The sequence below is a fragment of the Dendroctonus ponderosae genome, unplaced genomic scaffold (genome assembly GCF_020466585.1).
Source record: "Dendroctonus ponderosae isolate FM_Combo_2020 unplaced genomic scaffold, Dpon_F_20191213v2 Dpon_F_20191213_3, whole genome shotgun sequence".
NCBI classification, from domain to species: Eukaryota; Metazoa; Arthropoda; class Insecta; order Coleoptera; family Curculionidae; genus Dendroctonus; species Dendroctonus ponderosae.
The window spans coordinates 10,708,088-10,725,268 of NW_026018508.1; the positions used below are offsets into that span (position 1 = coordinate 10,708,088).

The 17,181-nt window shown below is 32.8% G+C and overlaps 1 protein-coding gene across 4 annotated transcripts in view; it reads left to right on the forward strand.

The window, feature by feature from the left end:
• The window catches only part of LOC109535775, an 84,033-nt gene that overhangs the window by 26,812 nt on the left and 40,040 nt on the right, over positions 1-17,181 (forward strand). Inside the window, exon 2 of one of the 4 annotated variants that reach the window (XM_048664754.1) lies at positions 14,611-14,707. The exons of 1 other annotated variant lie outside the window; for it this stretch is intronic. The gene's annotated coding sequence lies outside the window, so the exon portion shown is untranslated. Of the gene's footprint in view, positions 1-6,120; positions 6,316-14,610; positions 14,708-17,181 lie in introns of those variants that run through there. 2 more of the 4 variants (XM_019901773.2, XM_048664753.1) reach the window with 2 other exon arrangements.

Below are 17,181 nucleotides of genomic sequence, written 5' to 3' on the forward strand. Positions count from 1 at the left end.
AAATTCTCTATAAAATGGCATATTTTAAGAAGCCCAAAAAAAATAAAAAAATGTATAGATCAGTGTGAAACGGAATTTTGGTGAAAATTTTTGTCGAGCTTTAGTTTAAATTGCTGAAAATTTATAGTTAGGAAAAAATGTCGAGGGTAAACCTGCATATCGCAACTAAATTGGTTTCAAGAAACACATTTTCCTGTTTGCATTCAAGGAGTGGAAATTGTTGCTGAAATGCAGCACCGGATTTTAGAAAACGAGACTAGTTATACGTTGTAGATAAGTTCTATATTCTTGAGGCGGATTAATTTTTTTAGCAACTTCTTGTTGGGTATTCTGCGTCAAAAATTTTCGCCTTTTAAAAATACAGAATTTCCTCACTATTTATCAATCTGTAGTAAAAGACGAGGAAATTCTGTCTTTTTGGAAGACAACAATTTTGGAGGCGAAATACCCAACAAGAAGTTTGTGAAAAATAGTTATATGTTGTGTTTCGGTTTCTTTAATTGCGAATATTTCAGAATCTTATGGAGATACAGCCCGGTAGTCCGCTAAATATAAGTTCCTAACTTTCTTTTTTTTCGAAGATCGTATTACAGGAAACTTTTCGCTATCTAACTGTACTGTACTACGATTATATTTTTTGTCTTTTTAATCATACATTTTAACATGAAATTGACCACTGTAACGTTTTATAAATCAGTTTTGTTCAAGAGCAAACAAAACGTCCGTCTTTGCTACGAAGTAGTAAATTCCGCAACTGAAATTTAAACAGCAAATTGTTGTAATTTAAAGAACATTTTTGCCAATTTTCTCTTAAATTTGCTGGTAAAGCGTTCGTTTTAAAAATGTCAACAGTTTCTAGAGCAAAAGTAGGTAAATTTTATATCGGAGAAACATTTGTAATCTGTTATAATTATTGGTTTAGATTTGTACTAATTTTGGTTATAAACAAAATATTGATCAGCTATTGTTCTTATTGAATTAATTTTAAAGCATAAAAAATCTAGTTGTATTACTTAAACTTATCTTTCAACCAATTTAAATTAAAAAAAAAACTCTAATTTTTTAAGAATAGGAATGGGTGTGTGCACATGTGATGCCATCAATAGAATCGTTTTTTTTTAAATATAGAATGTAATTTTTAAGTCTTTTTTCTTGCCTTTTGAAATGCCAGGCATTCTTTTGAAGGCTCGAGAAAATATTAAAATAAGTACCCACTTTATTACGAAAAGAACGATTTATTTGTTTAATGTAAAATATATCAACAATCTATAAGATTGTTGCCATGTTTTACAATTTTTTAGGCAAAGCGCAGTTTAAATTGAATTTATTGTTTTGGCAAAAAAAAATTTTGGTTATTATCTGGTCTGCATATAAGACGTGATCAGGCTGTTCTATAGCGAGACATTTGCAACAATTTGACTTTTTACGACTTTCTTTGCAATTCTCTCTCACGCAAGGGCTCCTACAAGGATTAATTCGTTCAGTTTTTTTTTATGAGCCGTATGATATAATGCTGCGACTACAAGTCTAGTAAACAAATCAGGCTATATTCTAGAATGCGCAGACGACACTGCACTGAACGCCCATGACAAAACCACATAAATAGACACCAGAACAAAACCGCAAAAAAATCAACTCTTATTGAGAAACCATTGATTTAAAGAGGACTAAAGAGCAACAGCAAGTACATGTTATTTAGGATAGACTCAAAACTTAAATTCGAAAATTCGAAAATTTCTTATCGCCCAGGAAAAGCCGCTTTATCTAACATTCGTATTCCTTTCACGACCAAAAATCTGAAATCCATATACTGAAACTCACTAATATCCTCATTCAATTTTTCAGAAATTCAATTAAATTTTCCTATTGCATCGTGTCAGTGTAATCATGCTTTATATAGATTTCCTATGCACATACTTCCTGTTTTATTCAAACAAAACTAACGGTAAACCAACACCAGGTCAGATAAGGGCAGGCTCTTACTGATTCGCTTTTTACCAGCAATATGTCGGAGGTGAATAAATTAAGGTGTATTATTCGAGCGCGAGACATTGAAAGCCCAAACCAATTCATATCAAATATAGAGGCAACTTACCAATTAGGTAAGCTATTTAGTGATGAATGTTATGCACCTGTCGCCCATTTTCATTGCCATAATGGGAATCAAGCCACAACCACAAACGCACTTTTAATTTCATTCTCGTTTTTTAACTGCTAATTAATTAGAAGAAACTACAGGTTTGTTATTTTTGGATTGCTGTATGGAAATATAACTGCCTACGCGATAGTTGATTTTACTTTTTATGGCTATTAGCACGATGACCTTTTTAACCATCTAAATGAAAAATAGTTGCATGTTTCTAAGACTGAAGGAAAGAAATTGAACTCAACTTGATCAACAAAAATTGTGATTTGCTAGATTTGGTTTTGGACAGCTAGTAAAACAGCAATAGTTTCTTTGTAGATGCGGAACTCGTCAATGCTGAGCTAATTTTTCAACTCTTTACTCTTGCTCGTATGTTAATTTACAAACTATGTTTCTACAGATTAATCTGTAACAAACAATGTCGTTATCATAAGCAAATATTTCTTGCTTAAAATATCGGATTTTGGTGAAAAATGTAAACGCAAATTGATGTTGGAAATTAGAAATTAAATTTAAATCACTACTCAATTAATTGTTGATAAAACTGGTTTGGATAACAATTTTTTCCTGAAAAGTGCAGATCATTTTTTCCAAATATTAACAAATGGTGCTTCTAAAAACCATTAATTCTATTGCAGAAACCTTTAAGTAAAAGGATTAACCATCAATCATCATTAGCTAGAATCCTGTGAGAACAAAAATGATATTTAAACAGTTACATTTCAATACGTATAAGATTTATTGCTCAACGCAGGATGTGTTTAATGTTTCTGTCAATTAAAAATGGGCTTTTGGCTTTTATCTATGGCAAACTTTTTCACCAGATTTCTACTTAATGGAGATAACAGAATGCTAATTTGAGCACGATCATTTCTTAATGGTTAAACTTGTCAAACTAGTACGTAGAAGGTAAGTAGACCAAAAAAAAATTGAGTACATATATTATTTTCCAGTTACTAAAGGGTTTCCTGATTTTTTTCCTAAAGAGATGTGTCTAACTTTGGGATTCGTTCTTTCCGATGTTGCTTTATTGATAAATTGGCAAAGAAAAATGCTTCTTTAAAATGAATTCTTCAAAGAAACAGAAGCTAATTTGAATGTCGATTATTTTTAGACTCACGCAACTTCATTTCTCGCCCCAATGATTGCATATTAGTTAATTTTATTACTCACGTTGATTTGAACCATTATAATTTGACTTATATCCTTGAACATATCCTTGGTTATACACCCGCAAACCCTTGATAATCGCATCTATTTGACACGACAAGTTTCCATCAATAAATTGAGCTGCAAAGCAAAAACATTTAGGAGAAAATGTAGTTTTCTCTTGACATGCTGCAGATCAATCAGTGAAAGTCCCCCGCTTTGTGACAATTAACATCGAACTTATCCGCTAGTCCGTACAATCCGTGGATGGGTTTTTGTTCTTGCTACCTACATGTGGGATCGACAGGGACTCAGATAGGGAATCTAAAGAATTTCATTAAAGCGTGCACCGAAAAGCAAAATAAATCAAAATCGATTGCAGTTAACATGAAATTATTGCAATCATTATACCGACAGTAATTGACGTTGTAGCCTTTAAAGTCGTCCTTTTGTCGGATTGTTCATTAAATACCTTTCTCCAAGTGCAATGCGTTTATATGGCGAACACGTTCACTAACATCCAATTCGGAAAAAATGTCGGGCACGCTCTACGCTATAGTGAAATTGCAATGAAACGATCAAATTACAGTGATAAATGGTTTTCGGTTTTTCTATTTTATGTTCGCCAAGAGTTTGTAAATCAATCTCAAGATCTGAGTCAATTCAATGCACAGAGTCTACTTGTTATGTAACAAAATGGGTTTAAAGTAATGTTTTTTTAAGAATTGAGATGGCATTTTATTAGCATTTTTTTTTAGAAAAACTCAAGTTGCTCCAAACGCCTCACATTTTATTCCGCGTTTTTGAGACAGTCTTATTCATTATCATTGGCATCCGATATAATCAACAATTTTCTATTATTTTAAACGGTTTTTTGAGCGCTAGTGACCATTAAACGATGATAAATTTAGGATTTACGTCTGAAAACATCGAAATATTCACATTGATATTGTTCTGTTTAAACATTTTTATTTTAGAAGACTGGCTCTAATTTGAAGTTCTCCTTAGGAATGCACTAAATCAATCAGGGTGGGTTTAAAATTAGCTCGCCAGACATTAAGTCGAGAGGTTCGTGCTACAAAAGTGAATTTCCATTCATATTTCATATAGAAATATCTTGACAGAAATGCATCCTACTTAGTCGAGAACTAATAAAGAGCTGGATCTTACGGCGTCCAAGACAAATACGGAAATATAAATAGTGCGGTTTATCGCAGGATCTTTCAGAGCACTTTGCTAATAGGTAGGAAATAATTAAGACTTTTCCAGCGTGTATTAGTGTATTTTTGCATTTAACTCGGATCCGTTGCGTGTTATTGGAGTGTGTTTGGTCATTTCATTGTTAACACTTTATTTTAATACAGCTTCCTAGTAGGAATATGGGCATAATTTCAAATGAAGGCAGCATGGAAAATGAGAATTATACCCACTAACATTTATTCATATTGAAAGACTATAAACCATAAATCTGTTGAATATTTGGTACTTTGTCCTTGAAAGTAACAATTTATCTCAATAAAATTGAAGGTTTTGGTTCTGCAGAAAGAACATTTGATGCAACACTTTTAGTTTTTAGTAACTAAGAAAATTTCCGAAGAATTACTCGCACTAAATCGACTTTATTAAAAATGTTTCTGATTTTTTTCAATTAAAGATTTTTGTCCAATCAAAGAACATAGTCCATACTAGGAGAAACTAGAAAGAAGACATTATTAAATTTATTTGCCTCTATTTTTTGGCTTGGCAGTGTGGGGCAGCTGAGAACCTCCATTACCTCATTCATATCGATGGAAAAAATTATTAGTTTTGAACAATTTAATTCGAAAATGTACTGATTATGATCTACATTCTTCACAAGAACGGTAAATTGCCGAAGGTCCAAATAATATCAGTCGTTTTATAAAATTCGCGATTCCATCGAAAACCTTCACCGGCTTCATGTGAAAATGCCATTAATTACACAAAATTTAAATGTACCATAACAACTCAATTCGATTTTGGTGTGACTAAAGTAACCAGGAAAAGTGACAATTGTTCGCACTAAATTTACGTTTCAGGAAGCAAAGATCGCATTAGCTTCTATTACTCCTTGACGTTCAATTCAGCTTTTAATTTCCTTTAATAGGAATATCAAACTCTATTTTTTGGAAAAATGTTTGTAGAAATTAGCAAGAAAAACACACTGAGGAACATCTGGTAATCAGATAGGAGATCAATAAATTCTTTCAACGGTCAGTTTAATGGATATTCCCCATATGTGCGGATAATTATGGACCCCTAAAATCCTCATAGCGAGTCGACGCTACATAAAACTCAATGAAAGTAATCAGGAGTGGGTGGAAAAACAAACTTCAATGGCAAATAATTTCGTTTCTTTCGAAAATGCACTTTCTGCCAGTGGCGTTTCATGAAAATTATCGATTTTACTACTAGGAAAACTTGGAAAAATTGTTTATCGTACAGCAAATTAATCAATACAACACCAGTAAGAAAACCTTGCTTGCATGCCAGAAAACTCATTTTTGTGCACTGAAATTCAATTTGTTTTTTCTAAGCAACTTATGCTTTTTGATGTTTATGTTGGCATTGGGGTTGTTTCATTTGCCACTTTTATATTCATTTTATTGATTGATTTTCTGAAAGTCGCTCTCATGTGTATTTATTTTTTTATTAACCGCGCTCCATTTTGACTATTCAGCAAGTGTTCAGTTCCGCAGCTACTTTAGCTGGTAATTTAACATAGTTAGAGACGCCTCTGGATCAGGACCCTCTCTGTGCCAGGAGCATACATAGGGATTCTGATAGCAAATGAATTTTATACCCGAGTCCTAACTAGTCATCGGAATGGCGTCGTTTAAAGCGTAGCCAGACGGTTTTCCGCGACGCCAACACGTGCGCTTTGTTTGCTGCTACTCCGTAGACGTCTAGTCTGGATTTTTACCGATGTTCTTCCTGGATTTGAAACTGTACCGGAAAGTGCTTTAAGAGTCCGAGAACTTCTGGAAATTTGCGGTCAAAAGGTACATTTTTCTAGCTAAACCATACATAGCTTATCCTGGGACATCTTAAATAGTATAGTTCCTTTTTATTTGGCTCCAACACGTCAAAATGTTTCTATATTTGGAATTTTATATGAATTTACGCTAGAACATGCGTAAGTATGATCACAACTAAGGCAATGCTGCCCATAAAGAATCATCACATTTCTGAAGACGGCAAACAGTGACCTCTTAACGAGTGTCGTATAATTGAATAATGCAACAACAATTGTTATTTAAATAGTTTATCGTTTCAGCCTCATTAAAGAAGACATGCACGTGCAAGTAATTTAACAGTTTATGGGTAAAGAGTAAACATTATTATCTCTATAAGAGCGTTGGGCTTAGTGTAATTAGGCAAATAACAACGTTGGTCTGTAAAGCATATGGAGCAATATGGTAAATTTCGTATGAGATAAAATTCGTAATTTATTTGGAAATTATTTCTTACCCGGCTTAGAAGCAACTAGAATTTGCATACATTTCTTAATGCTAAATGCTAAAATTCCCAGGAAGTAGGGTCCTACTAACAACATTTGGAGAACATAATTTTGAATACATTCACTTCAAGTACAAAAAATGTTGTTATTTATTATTTAATGCTTTTTTTTATTTAGCTTTAGTCAGTTTTGCAAATTTGCAATTGCATTCATCAAAAAATGTGCCGGTCAATTCGAGTTGCAAACAGCACCATTAAAAAATAAACTAATTATATAACACAACTGTTATTGATCGAAAACCGAATGAAAAACCGAGCATATCCAGTATTTATTTGTAAATATTTCCGATAATAGCCTATTGGAATTCGTTTTATTTTTGGCTATTCGGACTCAAATCAACCAAAATTGGAAGTAATTGCCTTTGAAAAGAAACATCTAAGCTTTAATGGTCAATTTTACGTTCCACTTTGAACAATGCCTTCGCTAATACTGCAATAATAGACTGGTCAATAAAGTGAAATGAAAATTTGAAAATATGCAAGGAGAATTTATTTAGGGTTTCTCACGCAGACCAGCGCCGCTTTCATTACCGAGATGTAATATACATGCCCGTCTTACGAACAACGTTTCTAATGTTTTCTAGTTCTTGTATATGGCGTGTTAAGGCGGCTAAACATAATACGCACTGGATATCTTGCAAACCGCAAATGGCAAATTACGATCAGAAACAAGAATTCGCTAAGAGAAATTATTACTTAAGAGAAAACTCTGCATTTTCCATTTTTTCATTAGTGTCTCTGGAAGTCATCAAACGCATTTGAGTGACAAATTTCTTCGGGTCTAGAAAAACAATCACATAAATCCCCAAATAGTGTTACACAACTACTGTCTGTTAATCATTTTTTTTAATTGATGGGAAACATCTGCTGTTGGCACAAGCCGGCGTCTAATTGTAACTTGGGGAAAAAAGTGTTATTTTTGTATCATATTTCAAACGTGCTTCGAATCGTCTTTATCTTTCCGGAAGATCGGTTTCAGGTCTAAATTAACATACTGCAAGGAGTATTTATATCAAACAAGAAAATGGGTCAGAATTTTGACGGTTTTCTAATTTGTTTTACATAAATAATTAGTAATTTCTTCTAGCTTTATGATGGTGTGGAAATGTTTGAATTTTTGTTCTTTTGTTCGTGTTCTATGTTTTTCTTTGTGTTTTTGCCCTCCAAAACTTCTTGAAAACGTTTTTTATTTGAAAGGGATTTTTCGCGGCCTAAGCGGACAAATAATTCTCGGAATAAAATGACTTGAGTTTTCTTCGGCAAAACAAAATTTTTCTTGTTCCAAAAATGATTTGTACGCTTAAGCCGCAAAAAAACCGTTTGATCTAGTATTGTCAGACACTAAAAACTCTCCATTGCTATTTTTTCTTTTCAACGCTCTGTTATAAATTTTTTCATTATTTTTAAGGTACATATATCGTTTTTTAGACAACCGTTTCTTTCTTTACTCCAAACATTTCTTGACGAGTTTCTGTTATGTTTTCGAAACACCGACATATTTGTATTGAATATTTGTGTTTATAATTTCAAACAGAACTTGCTAATTTTTTGCTTTTGATTCTTTTGTATGGTATTGTAAGTATCCTGATCTCTTTCCGCACTTTTATAGTTCCCGTCTGCTATTGACACCGTTAATTTACCTGGTGATTTATATGGATGAGCCCAGTATAAGTTTTTGAGCGAACCACTTCTCGAGGCATCCGCTTGTCCATTTCTGAAGATGCATCTAATTCATACTTGCGAAACTTGGAGAATAAATTCGCTTCTACGCCGGCTTCAAAGTGAAAAATTCATCAGTTTCTGCCCACATTTGTATCTCTTTCTTCAGTATCTGTAGATATCTTTTTTTATTACTCTGATATACAAAGATAATTGTTTTTATATACCATATAATTATTGAGTTATAAGATAACCCAATATTTGATTTTCGCTGTCCATCCGTTATAGACAATATCGTTTTTCGAGCTTGTTCTCTATTGCAGATAATGCGGGTTTTTTTGAAAGCTTTAAATACTTGTCTTCATTTTCTATCAGTTTCTCTTATGCTTCAATGTTTCTTTTTTAAACAAACCACATTTAAGCGCTGCGGTTATTCGTTTTTTCCATCAGCTTGTTCATCTCCTTTCCTGCATATACAATGTTTACTTTTTAGTGTACGTATGTTCATTTATAAGTTTTCGATGGTCTGATTCCATCGGCGCCATAGTTCTTGTTGCTATAATTATGAAATAGGTTTTGTCGTTTTGTTACCCACTTTTCCACTAATATGTTTTAGTGCTTTCTTAATTTGAGTTTGTTTCAAGTTATTTTGTTTTTCATCGCTCTGCTTTAACGTTAATTTCCTTATTTGTCACTCACGTTTATTGCTATATATGAACCTACATTTTTTTCAAAATAAACAAAGAACGATGCATCAAAATTTATTCATGCCAAGTGATTAGATAAATGGACGAATTTATTTCGACTAGAATCTGTGAAAAACAGGCATTTACTTGCACCTCGTCACTTGCCGCCATACTGCAGATGTAGAATTTATTAACGATTTCAAATATTATTGAAACTGGAATACCCAACTTAATAACCTGGAATACCCATCTATGCAGTTCCTGGTTAGACTCTTCTTGTCACTGTTGCATGCAATTAAGTCTGTTGGATTAATCGAACATCTCACTAGTAAAAAGTAGTATCGATATTAATTATTCTAAGCAGAAATGTGTGTATCATAATAATCACCAGGTATTTCAAACATTGTCGAAAATACCTTTCTCCGACAGACCTCTCCAAAGAAAGTAAGCAAAAAATTCAATTATTACTGATACTATTTTAATAAGCGCTTGTTTGCAATGAAGTAGTCAGGGGGAGTCAGTCAAGTATGAAAATCATTCAAAACCAAATACAGTTTAAGGAACTGACTATGAATATTCATTATTTCAAGGCCGTTTTGCACCTGATGCTCGTTCAATGAGAACAGTTGCATTAAGTAAAGTAGATTATGAACAAAATAAATGCTCCCAATTCAGGTCGATTTAATCTGGCAATCGTTTTCGACAATTTTCTGCGGTTTTCTACACGTCTAGTTTATTTATTTTCTTCGGTTATGCAACAGTTTATGGCATTTCTGCAAATACGCGAAACCTTCCGCAATAACAGTCATGCATTGTCAAGGTCGGTAATTTATGTTGTTCTTGTTACTCGATTCACTTAAACTACGAATGTTAACACCTCTTTGAGCAATTAACGTCATAGTGTCTACATGTGATTAATTAGTTGTTTTGATTTGATTTAATGTGATGTAATTTTTGAGGATTAATCGAGTGTTGATTACCATTAATAGTATGTAAAAGGATAATTGTTAAAATATATCTTAAAATTAATTGAATATTGCAAAGTTTGCCTTTCACATAGAAAAGTCGATAAAAGTGTTGCCTACGTGCGCATGTTAACGCAAAATGCTTCATTACTTAACAGAGATTACTTTTATTTCCAATCTAATAGGAATCGAAATTACTAGCTTGTTTTCCTTGATTGTTGATTTGCCTAATTTCCACGACTAATATTTGCATACTTCATTCTATTAGCGCCACATATTTGCCTACATGTTTTACAGATCAAAAGCCTTTGGCAGGTCCGGACGCACAGCGCGAAACTAAACACTGCGCTGATTAAATTAAATTTCGGATTTTGCTAATAATCATTTGATTCACCCTACAAAAAATACTTATTGTGGTAGTTTTTGTTTCCGAAATCAACTATAGAGCGAGCGGCGGTGGATGCAAAACAACATAAATCGAATCGAATATCAGGAAAATGTCGGTTTAAACATTCACTGGCGTTTATATAAAAATAATCACTAAGCTCGAACCAAGTCATTAATTAACAATTAGACACAAAAAAACATTTTTTTGATTGAAGGACGGCATAGAAGGAGGGGTGACTCTTAGAAAATAAACATTATTAAGTTTATTAAATTACTCAAAGTGGTTTGTTTAAACGTGGTTAACGTTCAAGCAAACGTTCAAAATTGTAATTGTTCAAAAATACTCAATTTAAAAAACACACAACTACTCCTATTTGCTGATGAGATATCTGCAATGCAAAACTAAACTACTCTCTATAATGTTAATATGCTACCTTTTCCTTCGACAGGTTTACTGTACTTTTTCAGTTTCTCAAGAGGAATGCAATCATATCAATGTCGCAGTATTTTGCAGAACCTCCAAAGTTACAATCCGAAAAAATAATTATTATTAGTCGTCAACATCAAAACCCTTTTTTCTATGCACGTTTAAAATCACTTTGGCTTTTGTTGGGTCTGGGGCAAAAACACAATCTGCTTCATTATAAAATGTCAGTAATTTCCCACTTTTACATTGCAAAATTAATTAATTTAGGCAGGTGCTTATTATTAAAATTTAGTGTAAAAAAAGCGATTATTTACAATTAACCGCTCAAATTTTGAGGCATAATAATCAACTTTTCAGCTTTTAACTAAGACCTACTTAAAAGAATCTTTGCCACTCGAAAGTTTTTACATTAACATTCCTGCAGCATCACATTACAAGCCTCTTAGCACATGGCCATTATTTTAATTTCGATTGATATTAATCAGCATGTTAAATACTCCTCCGGTAAAAGATTTATCAGATGAATCAGCCACCTTCGTTTCGTGTAGGAAAGCTTAGATAATTTTTTTTTGGACAAGATGTAAATTTATAGGCATAAGGCTGAATGGTAATTTACGGAATTGCAAAAACTACAATACCAATTCCAAGTCTTTGAAAGGATCCACGCGGAGAATAATCGACTATTTATGCATGCAGCATAAAGATAATAATTTTTCCCAACTGGCATCATAAGTGAAACGTGACTTTGATGGAATTTATCAGAGATTAAATCGAGCAGAAAACGAATCTAAACAACTTCTGCGTTTAACCATTCGCTAACAAGGGTTGGCTCATAATAATTCGAAAGTAAATACAATACTAAACCATATAATCTTTGCATTTTTGCCATGCACGAAATTTACATTTTGAAAGTTTTTATATTAATCGACAGCTAAGTGTGTAGGTGCTTTAATAAGCCAACAAGTATGTTCACGAGCAATTAAGCGCAATTAAACAATGCTAACGGGATGAATGAAATAGAATTGCGACAATATGAATAGAATGGGGTTTTCAAATGCAACACATTGTATATATTTGCAAACCGAAGATTCCTCTTACTTGCCTAGATACGAGTACGATGAGGTTTTTTAAAATAAAATCAATATTTAATTTAATCTTTTTCATGATTTTTTCCTGAGATAAAATGCCGAACGGAAAGAAACCAGTGCATTATTCATTTAACGAACGTTTTCAATTCACAGACCAAAACTGTAAAAAGCAAACAGAAAAACATCTTTAAATGCATTTTATTTAAATTCAGATACAGCCTTTCTCTTTTAAAAATCCAATTTTAAAACTGCACATTGTGTAGAACATTCATGACCTGATTAAAGCGAGAACGCTGCCTGATCACGCATGGAAAACCCTTAGTAAAAAGTAATTGTTTTACATATTTTTTAAATTCCAATTTATCTCACCTGCTGAATCTGCTGGCGTGTTATTTGATAGTAATTAATTAAGTTGAAAACCCAAAATAAAAAAAGCTCCCAACTCGTCAAGTCTATGCATGCATGGATTTTCTTAGAACCAAAGAACCGTTTATCGCTGCCGGATGAAAAAGCAAAAATAGGTTTATTTTAGCATAAGCGTTTACGCTCATCTATTAGTTTATTAGCGTCCACGTTTACTTTCTTTATCGCGCAGTAATTGCGACAAAGAAGAATAAGTAGGTAATTGAAAATTTTTATAGCCGACAAACGCAAAAAGTGCTGTATCGGAGATTAGTTTTACGTTCTTGAAATTCGCTTGCAATTTATCACAATCATTGATGCACTGCAAGTGAGTTAAGTGACTTTTGTGGTGTTCATTAAATGTTTAAACTGAAATATTTTCATCTGGTTTATTTGCCACAGAAGGGATTCTAAGCAGTTGGACAAATTTTATAAATTAGCCCAAATTCGCTGATATTAAAGCAGATAATTTGTAGTTTTGGGACTAGAGATTTCTTGCAGGATAAAAGTTTACATTGCTTTTAAACTTGGTGCAAATACAGCTTGGGGGGCTGACAGTTTGCTGTAAAGCAAGAATCGTCTAAATTTGTGCATTCAGAAGCTGCGAGTTTTTTTAAGTCTGCTAGTTCGCTTGGTAAAAATGCAATTGAGTTCTAAGTTAATCACAAACAGACATAATTCGCCATTGATGCTCTATGTCCAATAAAGTACTGTTTCGCATAAACCGGTTTATTTGCTGTATTGTTGGGTTCTGCGATTTAACCGAGTCCTTTTCAATATTTCCGGATTATTCCGTATTACGTTCGTTTCATTTTAATTCCTACATTAAAATGCTTATTGGATCGGAAGAGGCACAAGTTTAACTTTTTGCGGCTCTCCAAAAAATCTAATGGCGTTAAGTCGGGAGATCTGCAGGCAGGGCCAATATTTTCCTAGGCTTCTGGCCCACACAAAACGGAATAAATAAAAAAATCACACCTAGACAACATAAGTTGACTCCATCAATCAAGAAAAAATGATCTAGTTTTGGCATAAAGATTTATCAAAATATGAGTGTTGCTTAGAAATTAATCCAAAGCAATTATACAAGATTTAATGACAATGTTAAAACCAAATTTCGAAAATTTTCAAGTTCAAGAGCTGAGCATGCATTAGATATTTTCCAAACATGCACAAAAATTGAACATAAAAATTTCAAGTTCCTGTGGCAAAAACATAAGCGCCTTAAAAAAAAACAAAGATTTTTTACGCATCTATATTTTATTTGGTTTCCTAATATTCTCAACTACATACACTTTCTGGTTATTGTACTTATTAATATAGTCATTAAACTATTATTTTCAAAACTCGAACCAGACATAGCATTTGAATTAACCTTTTGCTTAGAACATATTAAGTAAATACTATTTATTGCCAATAATTACAAGCACCTACTTACATACTTACCTAGAAAGCTCAAACCTTCAGGCCGTTCTGCAAAAACATTACTAATGACCACCAGAAGAATTCATATTTATTGCAGCATTTGCAGCCATCATGGGACTTGATTGGACTGAATTGAAAAAACCTGATTTATTTATTGATGTTTAATTTTTAAACTTATAATTTACGCTTGTGCTCCGTATTTTAATGCAAAACTGGGCGGTTTCACCTAAAACTAGTCTCATTCTGACAAAATTTCGAAAATTCCGATATATATAAATCGATAATAAATTAATGTGCGTAGTTCAAGTTGTTAATCTTGACCATTGTAGGAACAAGAACGGAAAATCTTGACTAGAGCAGAGGTCGCGACCCAGAACACAAAGTTTCTCTCCTTTTAAAGCACAATACACAAAAAGGAATAACGCGGCCTTAAAGCAAATGTTTTCCAATTATTGTGTTGTTTTCGACTTCAGTTGGTGGATTTTGTTGTTGAAGCAATAAAACCGTACTACACTTCACTATTGGTCTAACAATATTTAATAGAACTTTTATTTACCTTGCACTAGTTTAGTTCTGATAAGCTTAACATAAAAATGAATTTATGTTAAAGTACAGTAAGTTAGACTTCCTTGTCCATATTGAGCTTTAATCTTATATTCCTAAACGAGAAGCCACATAAAATAATCCCAGTAGTTTCACTGTGAGATCACGAATAACATATTCTTTTAATTGCTTTCAGGTTCGTATCAATTTGTCTTCGGGAGAGCTTCCAAAGTGTTGTTACCAATAAATCGTAAACGCCGCCAGCTAAATTCTAATTTATCAATCCTAACTAGGTAAGTAGTTGGACGTATTGACTAAAAATTAATTCACTTTTGACGGTGAAAGTAAAAAACGTTATTTTTCAATTAGGTTTTTAGAGCCCGTTGATAAATTAAGTACCTACGTTTCCTTTGCAGGCCGTGTTTTGATTTATTTGTCTATGCTTAATGTTCCCAGGACAGTGATTTATTTCGCGAAAAGTCGAAATGGATTTGAAAATGGAATTTCGAGGATCTAAACTAGTTTCGATTTTTTATATTTAGGAAAATAAGTCCTGTAATAGCGACTTCGCCTAAAATGCTCGAGCTTTAAGGCAAAATTAATGAAAGTTTGGAAAGCAGCTGCAGTAAAGTATTTGCATAGAAAGAGCTTTCATAACATTTATGAGTTTTGAGCGAAAATGTCGCATATTACGACCGATAATGTTCAAATCAAACAAGTTCTCCGACTTGTGCGAGTTTCCAACCAGATCGTACTGAGCGATTGCTCTCACCCGGAAGTTTGCAGCGGCAATGTCTGAAAATTTTAGGAAAGCAACAACCCTAGCATGAAATCATTAATTAACTAAAATCATAACATTCACGCCAAATGTGGCAAGTACGCTATGCAAATGACAAAACACGCTGATTAATCGCAATATCTGATACCAAAATTAATAAATTTCCTAATAAGCAGTCGCAAAACCTTACAGCTCAGTGACCAATAAAATATTTTGATCAAACTCCCACATCGCACTTTCACCATGTATGCGGTTGATAATACTTATTTATAATATGGTGTAATGCATAAACGACTTTTATTATTTTGATTTATCACAGTGGGTTGTCTCATTTTATTGGTTACAATAATTATTGCACTTTACCTAGTTGGGACAATAGGTGGTTGCCCAATTATATTAGTCACAATTGGATTAATGATCTGCTAAATGTACCTAGTTTGAAAGTGGTGATTTGAATATGTATGTAATTTAAAAAAAAGTTTTTGTATCGTCTTATTTACATCTTAAAGGGTTTTTGCCACTCATTTGCCTTGCACGTAGCCTTAATTGAAAATACATCAGCATAACATCGCGATTATAATTTGCATTTCAAAAGTATGAAAAACTGAACGTATTTGCATAAGACCTGGCAAGGATCTTGCATACTTACATGTGTTCACAGTTAACTAACTGTAAATTATTTATTCACGCATTAGTCGATAAGTTTTTCTAATTGTATTGATATGCAATTTTTTCCGCATCTTAGTAGTGTATTAGACCGTTCACACCATCTAATAGTAACAAGTAGACATTGATAGATTTCGACTGGCTTTATGAAGGCAACAGTAATGAAACCAGTTTTTCTATTTGCACAGAAGCCTTTTAACAAGGGCTTAAAATATCATTTTCTTCCCTATCTATCCTTATATCAAATGAAACTTACACGTACATATCTACGATAAGGAATGTATCAAAGCGTAGCTAACTATATAGTTGCGCTTGGATAATATTTCCTACCCAAGCATGGCCACAACATAATATTATATCAAACATTAATATATCAATACCTTGGACTTGTGAATTTATAATAAAAACAGGTAAAATTATGGCTGCAGAAAATTAATTTAATTTGTAAAAAGGAGAATCGTCGGATTATTTTGAAGTTTATGCTATTTGGAAATAAGTTTTATGTCAGCAAAATGAAAGTGAAAAGATATTTCTATTGCCAGCTTGATCAATAAAATTGTATTATTGTGAGCTTTAAAAAACCCTTAAAGCTTGAACATTGGAAGTGATTAAACAATGGAATTTTAACCACAAGTTGTTTGAGATTTTTTGCGTTTTAATATCAATTTTTGGAACATTTATAATCTGATGCCTCTTTAGAGTTGCCTGGAAATATCTGGTTTAATTTTGTAACTTCTCTTTTGTCTTTCAAGTTTCCAGTGGCCAGTAACTAATGTTTTTAAGATAATCCTCCGAAATTGATATCTTGCTCAAAAGTGCTTGATCATTTTTAAATGTAGCAATTTAATAAATCAACTTCTTCATTAAATTGATTTTGATTCTTTTTTTTCAATTGCTGTAAAAAAGTTTTGTTTGACTTTCGAAAGTGGATTGTGAATTGGTAAATTTTTTAAAAAATATATGGCTGCAGACACAAGAGTCAGAAATTGCTAAAAGACTTTCTCACTATTCTCTTCTTTTAAAATTAAGGCAACTAAAGAAAAATTGCGCGCTTGAAATATTCCGAAAAAAGAGAAAATAATAAGTTCTGAATTCGAGACGAGAAATAAATAGAAACAATAATGCAGTCGACACTCCAAGAAAATGATAGAGGATTCAAAAAAATCAACAGCAAGAAATCATGGTAAGTAAAGAAGCAATTAAATCATCGATCTCATGAATACAAGACTGAAACGCTAAACAAGCTTTACAGAACAGACTTAGTTCAATAGAAACATGAGGAAAAGAAGCAAAATGCCGACACACAGAATAAATAAAAGTCAA